The sequence below is a fragment of the Schistocerca cancellata genome, chromosome 5 (assembly GCF_023864275.1).
Source record: "Schistocerca cancellata isolate TAMUIC-IGC-003103 chromosome 5, iqSchCanc2.1, whole genome shotgun sequence".
In the NCBI taxonomy this organism is placed as follows: domain Eukaryota; kingdom Metazoa; phylum Arthropoda; class Insecta; order Orthoptera; family Acrididae; genus Schistocerca; species Schistocerca cancellata.
Genome location: NC_064630.1, coordinates 775,591,982 through 775,601,024, shown reverse-complemented (window position 1 = coordinate 775,601,024; position 9,043 = coordinate 775,591,982).

Sequence of the window (9,043 nt, the reverse complement as noted above, 5' to 3'; positions counted from 1 at the left end):
TCCTCATTATTATTGATTCTCAGAGTATTTGAACAAGTTATGTGTTGCATGGATGTATCACCATGGTCTCATTTCATCAACACTGTGGCTTGTGAATAGCTGGCAACACAAGTGGATTTCTGTGAGGGCCTAAACTGGAGGCCATTTCCGCATGTATCTGTAATTGATCGGGCCTGCCAATGTAGAGCTGTTCAGTTCTCACTAATGTGCAGGCTGTGCCTGCTGGATCTAGTCTCACCGATCTACCCGCAGGCTGGATCTGTTTGTGTTGGTCTAATGCAACGATTTTCATGATTTATCCAAGAACCCAGGACTGTAGTGCTCCTCAGCAGCTCAGAGGCCATGGGGGATGGATTTCAGGAATTGCGACTGTCTCACTGCAAGTATGTTGTACAGTGTGGCATTTTGTAGACATTTTATTCGTTTTAGTACATTTTGGCACGTCAAAAGTAGTTTATATGTTAGTAAGTATGGACTATAAAAGAAGAAAATTGTGTTAGTTGCTGGCAGTTCGTACACTTTGTTAAAATATATTACTCGAAAGAAAAATCACACAATACCTGTAAAGTAATAAGTATAACACAGTAGGTAATAACTGACAATCACAAACAAAACAGAACCAACATTTTATTGAATGTCACCTACAGTGTTGGTTCATACAGTTCTTCCTTCCCTTATACACTTCTTTCAAGAGGCCTACTTTTTTCAGAGGTTATTTCTGAAATCAGTAAAGGTATTTTAACTATTTTAAATCTGTCTTGCAACTCCAAGGAAATGCGTATTTTTGTCACCAGATGTGCTTCATTTTATTGAAATAAAATAACATCAGTGCTCTTAATGAAACACACAGACCATTTGACTTGCTTTCTCCACCTAAAAACAATTCATTACAAACGATGCTAATGTTAGTACTTAACTCTTTAATGCTTAGTGTAGGTGATAAGCTACAGACTTCATTTCTTCGATGTATCGTCTACTGAGCAACATTTTGTAACAAATTCTTTATGTAGTTAAGTGCATACACTCTACTGCAGCTGCTAAGCAGTTGTAAATGGCAGGATGAACTGAACCAGTTCGACAGTCAGCTGTGTGGATGTTCTGCCGCGAGTGTGTTTTGGTGGAAAGTAGAGGCATGTTTTTGGTGTTTGTGCACTGATTTGTGGGTTTGAAAATTACTTTTTTATTTTTAAAATGTAAGTAGATACGGTGTAGACAGTTAGAGTGCCTTTATAATAGATTTGAAATTAGGTCTGCTTTTGTGTTTGTAGCGATTGTCAACAATAATGCTTTGTTAATTTAATTAAAATTTTTTTTTTCATAATGTAGGCAATATAAACTAAATGTGGTAATTTCTACAGCTTCAAATAAAAAATCATGTATTTAATGGTTAAGATTTTTGCTCACATCAGGAAACGCCATCTGCTTGCAAGTTTTTTTAAATATTTCCTCATTTGCACTATTGTTTCGTGTACCGTAGCTGCAAAGACAGATTGTCAACTTACGTCTTAATTTAACTTTGAGACCTCAAAATTTTTCAGGGAAAAATGTGAAATCTTGTCTGGAATTCGGGGAAATAGCAGGGAATTTCACTTGGGGAAACTTGTGGCAACTCTGGCAGTTAAAATGTAGCAAATACTGTAATAATTTATTTTTAAAATTAGGTGAGAAATTTTGTTAAATATGTTAGAAAATGGAAGTAAAAGAAAAATCGGACAAAGGAAAATCCAGGATGGAATGTAACAATATTATGCTACTCATCATGTAGCACTGGTGTTGAGTTGCAGAGAGGCACAACAAAAAGCCTTCGGCCAGCAAGGCCTTTGTCAAAAATACACACAGTCTCCAGCAGCTGAAGTCAGACTCTAACACAATACACTGAAGTATCAATACAGAGGAGATTTAGTGAAATGAAAATTTGTCACACATTCTCATGTGAAATAAGGAATATCATCACCAAAAAAGTAAAAGTTTGTGTGGAGTTGATGAAATTGCCAATAAAACACTAAAAAGTTGTGGCTGTATAATCTGTAATGTTTCCAGTCAGTAATCATCATCATTAGTTCAGGGTATTTTCTCAAACAGATTAAAATATTCCATTGCTAGGCCACTATATTAAGAGAGGTGGCTCCACATATGGTCAGTAACTGCTGGTTAGTTTCACATAATTTTCGTAACTTTGCGAGAAGGTTATGTGCTCACGGGTCATCATCCACTTTAGTAGCATTGGGATATGTAATCACACTAGATTTCAAAAGGGATGCTCCACCAAAGAAGCTATTTATACCTTCACTGAACATACAATAAAATTTTTAAATGACAAATTTATCGCTACTCTGTGGCTTACTAATGGCGTTTCACTTTGTCAGTCATGATATTCTATTACAGAAATCAAATTTTGTGGAATACGTGCATGAATTAGTTCCTATAGAAGATATGTCATGCAGAAAGTTAGACTAGGATGGTTGAGTAATACAAACAGGGACACCATATCATTCTCATGAGGAGAAATCACAAAGGGGATTCCACAGGGTTTGATCATGGGCCTTTATTGATCTCATTATATTTATCACTGTCTATTGTATTTGAACTGGCAAGCAGAATTAGTCACTTTTTTAAGTGAGGGAAGCCAATCAAAGAATAAACCATAGAGAGAATAGTAACCGATATTTTTGTAAAGTTTAACTGGTCTACCCACAAATGGTTGAAACTTTGAAATAATGCGGCTCATCCAATGTTGTACTGGCACAAATACTCAGATTATGAATGTAATTTACTGACAAAAAAAAAAAAAACCACACACAGTAGAGAGTTGTAACTTCTTGGGTGTGCATATGGATGACAAATTTGCAAAACCATATAGCAGACCTGCTAAAATGTTTAAGTTCTGCTACATAACAATGATTACCAAGTTTGAGGACACAGATATCAGTAAGTTAATGTATTTTCATTATATGGTCAGTTCACTTTTGGTAGGTGTTGATAAGCCTCCCTGGCGCAGTCTCTGACTTAGATTTTCTCATTTGTTTTTATGCTGTTCTGTTGTTTAATTTTTCTATTAAAGGAGTCGTATGAGTTACAGTGTATTTTTATGTTGTAATTAAGTTATTACAACTAGTCTCGCAACATTGGTGACCCCGACAGTCACTAACGAGAAATTTGACAATCACTAATGCTCCGAATAGTGTCACGTTGCGTTAAATACAAACATCTGCGTCAGCCACATTACGCATCTTCTGTGTTCCACTTCGCTGTAACTCACAATGGCAGACCCACCACCAACTGCAGATGTGTCTACTGGTGCAGTAATTAATTGCGCGACAGTAAAACCGCCACCATTTTGGTAACAGAATCCCATGCTGTGGTATGCTCAAGTAGAAAGTCAATTTGTGCTAGTGTACATCACCACAGATGAAACGAAGTACAGTTATGTAGTTGCTGCACTCAATGAAGATATGGCGGCCACAGAAGCATAAGATATTCTGGCGTCACCACTGAGTACTGATCGCTACACGACCATCAAGAAAGCTCTGATTACCCGGCTCTTGCAGTCTGAGGCGAAGAGACTGGAGAAAAGTTACTCCGCACAGAGGAGATAGGCGATTGCTCGCCATTGCAGCTACTACGCCGACTGCGTACATCAGCGAGCAACGCAGTCAGTGACGACATTTTGCAGAATATTTGGCTATCGTGCCTGCCACCCGACTCGCAGAAAATATTGGCAGTGTGTGCCGGTGATCTGGATGCACTCGCGTAAACCGCGGATTGCATGTGAAAATGTATCCTTCTGCATGCGCTGTGACAGTGTGCTCACAACCTCGGGCAGATAACACTCTCACCTCGCTACAAGCTCAGGTTGCCGACCTCTCCGCGGAAGTAGCTGCATTACGGACCCAGACTACCAGCCGCCTCTCTCGTCGCCACCGATCACCAGGTAAGCACAGACTCTCACCTTAGTCAGCAAGAATCTGGTGGTATCACCGACAGTATGGTTCTGAGGCGCGCCAAGTGTAAACTGCCGTGTGAACAGGGATACTCAGCAGGATGACCTTGGCTCTCCAGACGGGAGCCGCTGACTGTTTGTAACGGAACATAGCACAAAGTTACAGTATTTGGTACACACGGGTGCTGACATGTCGGTCTATCCATCTGCAGGCCTGCCACGTCGCAAATGTGATGACTGCCACCTTTTCACGGCCACTGGTTCCACAATAACAATGTATGGTCGTGTCACATTAGCTTTGAACTTGGGCCTGCGGCGCAGATTTGAATGGCAATTTGTCGTAGCAGATGTGACACACCCCATACTTGGAGCGGATTTTTTTTATCATTTTATGGACTCCTGCCTGACCTCCTGTCACCGACATCATCTTGACACTACTACTACCAAGGTCGAGTGCATTGTGTGGAAGACACAGCAGTATGAGTGGTTACTGGTGATTCTCCATTTATGGAGCTCCTCTGACAGCTCCCAGAGATCACATGCAAGACTCCCACACTAGCACCTGTGCAGCACTCAACAGTGCACTATACAGGGTGATTCAAAAAGAATACCACAACTTTAAAAATGTGTATTTAATGAAAGAAACATAATATAACCTTCTGTTATACATCATTACAAAGAGTATTTAAAAAGGTTTTTTTTTCACTCAAAAACAAGTTCAGAGATGTTCAATATGGCCCCCCTCCAGACACTCGAGCAATATCAACCCGATACTCCAACTCATTCCACACTCTCTGTAGCATATCAGGCGTAACAGTTTGGATAGCTGCTGTTATTTCTCGTTTCAAATCATCAATGGTGGCTGGGAGAGGTGGCCGAAACACCATATCCTTAACATACCCCCATAAGAAAAAATAGCAGGGGGTAAGATCAGGGCTTCTTGGAGGCCAATGATGAAGTGCTCTGTCACGGGCTGCCTGGCGGCCGATCCATCGCCTCGGGTAGTTGACGTTCAGGTAGTTACGGACAGATAAGTGCCAATGTGGTGGCGCTCCATCCTGCTGAAATATGAATTGTTGTGCTTCTTGTTCGAGGTGAAGGAACAGCCAATTCTCTAACATCTCCAGATACTGTAGTCCAGTTACAGTAGCACCTTCGAAGAAAAAGGGACCAAAAACTTTATTGGCTGAAATGGCACAGAAAACGTTCACCTTAGGCGAGTCACGTTCATACTGAGTTGTTTCCCGCGGATTCTCAGTGCCCCATATACAGACATTGTGACGGTTGACTTTCCCATTAGTGTGGAAAGTTGCTTCATCACTAAACACAATCTTTGAAACGAAAGATTCATCTGTTTCCATTTGAGCAAGGATAAAATCACAGAAATCGATTCTTTTAATCTTATCAGCTGCAGACAGTGCTTGAACCAATTTCAGACGATAAGGTTTCATAACTAACCTTTTTCGTAGGACTCTCCATACAGTTGATTGTGGAATTTGCAGCTCTCTGCTAGCTCTGCGAGTCGATTTTCATGGGCTGCGAACAAATGCTTGCTGGATGCGTGCTACATTTTCATCACTCGTTCTCGGCCGTCCAGAACTTTTCCCTTTGCACAAACACCCATTCTCTGTAAACTGTTTATACCAACATTTAATACACCACCTATCAGGAGGTTTAACACCATACTTCGTTCGAAATGCACGCTGAACAACTGTCGTCGATTCACTTCTGCCGTACTCAATAACACAAAAACCTTTCTGTTGAGCGGTCGCCATCTTAGCATCAACTGACGCTGACGCCTAGTCAACAGCGCGTCAAGCGAACAAATGTACAAGTAAATGAAACTTTATAGCTCCCTTAATTCGCCGACAGATAGTGCTTAGCTCTGCCTTTTGTCGTTGCAGAGTTTTAAATTCCTAAAGTTGTGGTATTCTTTTTGAATCACCCTGTATTTTGACTACATCTGGGCCACCACTACATGCTCAACCGCACCGTTTGACAACCCCAGAAAATGAAGATTCTCGTACATGCTAATACAAGGAATCTGCCGCCCATCGGGCAGTAGTTGGTCATCTCCTCTACATGTGGTACCAAAGAAGAATAACGGATGGTGTCCATGCGGCGACTACAGACAGCTCAATCCCAGTACCATTCCAGATCGTTATCCAGTCCCGCATATCAAAGATTTTACTTTCAGTGTCAACGGTAAGCGAATCTTTGCTATATTGGACTTAGTTCGTGCATTTTACCAGATATCTGTGGCACCTGACAATGTTGCTAAGACTGCCATCTGTACACTGTTTGGACTCTTTGAATTTACCCAAATGCCTTTTGGACTTTGTAATGCTGCCCAAACGTTTCAATGGTTCATGGATGAAGTGACACGTGACTTAGACTTCTGTTATGTGTATATTGACGACGTTTCTGTCATGTCAAATTCAGAGGCAGAACACCTATCACACTTACGACAGATCTTCACTCGTTTATGTGCACATGGCCTGCTCATCAACCTGTCGAAGTGCATTTTTGGAGCAGCTGAAATACAGTTCCTAGGCTACACTATCAACGCTCAAGCCATACGGTCACCACAGGAGAAAGTAGACGCTATACTGAATTTTCCTCAGCCTGCGATGATTAAAGAATTATGAGCTTTCTTAGCATAACCAATTTTTACCGTCAAATCGTTCGCAATCATGCTTTCCTAGCTGCACCACTGAATAAGTTCTTGCAAGGTTCACCGAAGCTGAAAGACGAAATCCAGTGAGGCCAAGTTGGCATTTAACAAGCCGAAGACTGCCATTGCAGAAGCTACGTTGTTAGTGCACCCAGTTCCGCAGGCGCCTCTCGCCCTGATGGTCGACGCATCTGCAACTGCAATCGGTGCTGCACTGCAGCAGCAAATAGATGGGCACTGGCAGACCTTAGCTTTTTTCAGTAAAAAATTATTGACATCTCAACAGAATTGGTCCACATATGATCGTGAACTGTATGCTGCTATTAAGAAATTTCGTCACATGTTGGGGGGACAGCAGTTCACTCTCATCACAGAACATAAACCACTAACGTATGCTTTCCGCCAGCATCCTGAGAAGGCATCGCCACATCAGCTGCAACACCTTGACTATATCGGACAGTTCACTACCAATATTGTCCACGTTGAAGGAGAACTAAATGTGCCAGCTGATGCACTCTCCAGGTTTGAAGCAATCACTGAAGCAGTTGATTTTGAAGCTCTTGCTGTAGTGCAACAATCTGATAGTGAGCTCCTAGATTTGTTGGCGCAACCATCGGGCCCACAACTTTGCCGTATTACACTGCCACTGTCAACTGTGCTGCTGTATTGTGATGTCGCCACCAACAAACCGAACCTTTTGTGACTATTGACTTTCGCCAACAAGCAATAGCCTCTTGAAATAACCTGTCGCATCCTGGAATACGAGGCACTACCAACATGATGAAGCGAGCTTTTATGTGGCCTCACATGGACAAAGATTGCAAGCAATATGTGTGGCCTGTCAACAGGATAAAGTTAGCCAGCACGTTAGGTCACCTCTTGGCACATTTCTTCCTCCAAATCAGAGATTTGATCATGTCCACCTATACCTATTAGGACCTCTCCCACCACTGGAAGGATACACCTACTGCCTTACAACCTCGATCGTTTTACATGCTGGCCTGAGGTGTTCCCGATCACTGACATCATCACAAAACTGCCACGACTGCATTCTTCAGGGGATGGATCGCCCGTTTCAGAGTGCCATTATGAATCACAACAGACCAAGGAAGACAGTTTGACTCGTATTTGTTAGAAGCACTCTCTATCCTACTGGATACAAGGCGCATTAGAACTACAGCTTACCACCCATCAGCAAATGGTTTAATTGAACGCACGCACCGCCAACTGGAAGTGTCGCTTCGATGTCACGACTCACAGCGGTGGACAAAGACATTGCCCATTGTCCTCCTGGGTCTCTGTGCATTGCTGAAAGAAGGCGTGAACGTCACAAATGCAGAACTTGTTTATGGCCAGCCGATACGACTTGCCAGCAAGTTCTTTGCTAATGTGCCAGACAATGGCATTGACATTTCTGTACAAAAGCTGCATACACAAATATGGCAATTACTGTCTGAGTACTACCTCCAAGGGATCAGCAGATCCATCGCCCATTTGTGTTTGACAAGCTACGGGAATGCCAATATGTCTTCTTACAGCAAGACACAGTACACAAGCCACTGCAGCCACCCTACGACGGACCTTATTGTGTCATCAGTTAGGAGGACAAGACAGTCAATGTCGATGTGATGGGTACACCAACCACCGTCTCCATTGACAGGCTCAAACCAGCTTTCTGCGCTCCCTCCTCTGGTACAAATGTATCTACACACGCTAAGGACATGACTGAAGCTCCAGCCACTCCACTGCATGTCACAGGTCAGCCTCAACGGATGTCTGAGGCTACCTCTAATGCACCATCAGCAGCCTGAGCATGACCCGTTATAACCCGGTCTGGACGACATGTCCGTTTCAACAGAAAGTACCATTGACACTAAGGGGGGAGTGGTGAAGTGCAGTGTAATGCTGTGTGAGAGTGATTGCCACTTGCAATTATTATCTCTGGCGAAGTCTCTGTTTCCTCATTTGTTTTTATGCTGTTCTGTTGTTTAATTTTCTAGTATCGGAGTGGTATGAGTTACGGTGTGTTTTTATGTTGCCATTAAGTCAAGACAAGTAGTCCCACAACAGTTTGCTGTTGAACATCTATGAGCAGTAAAAATCTAACCATGCCCACAGTTCTTGCAGAATAATATGTTACGTGTGACACTATTTCTCAAATAAATCGAACAGACATTATTGTTAATGTAACCAATAAATTATTCTTGTCTGAAAATCGACCACAGACTGATAGTCTCGGGACCAAAAATTGGTCCTTTATATATACTCACAAAAATAGGCACTGAAACTATACATTGTTCGATGTTTAAGTTACAGAAATTATAGTTAAAACATAACTCATTCAATTAACTGAATGCATCAAAAAATTGCATCTTTTTAACATTTTCTTCTACCACAAAGGTTAGGCTGAATTATTTGTTTAAATAATG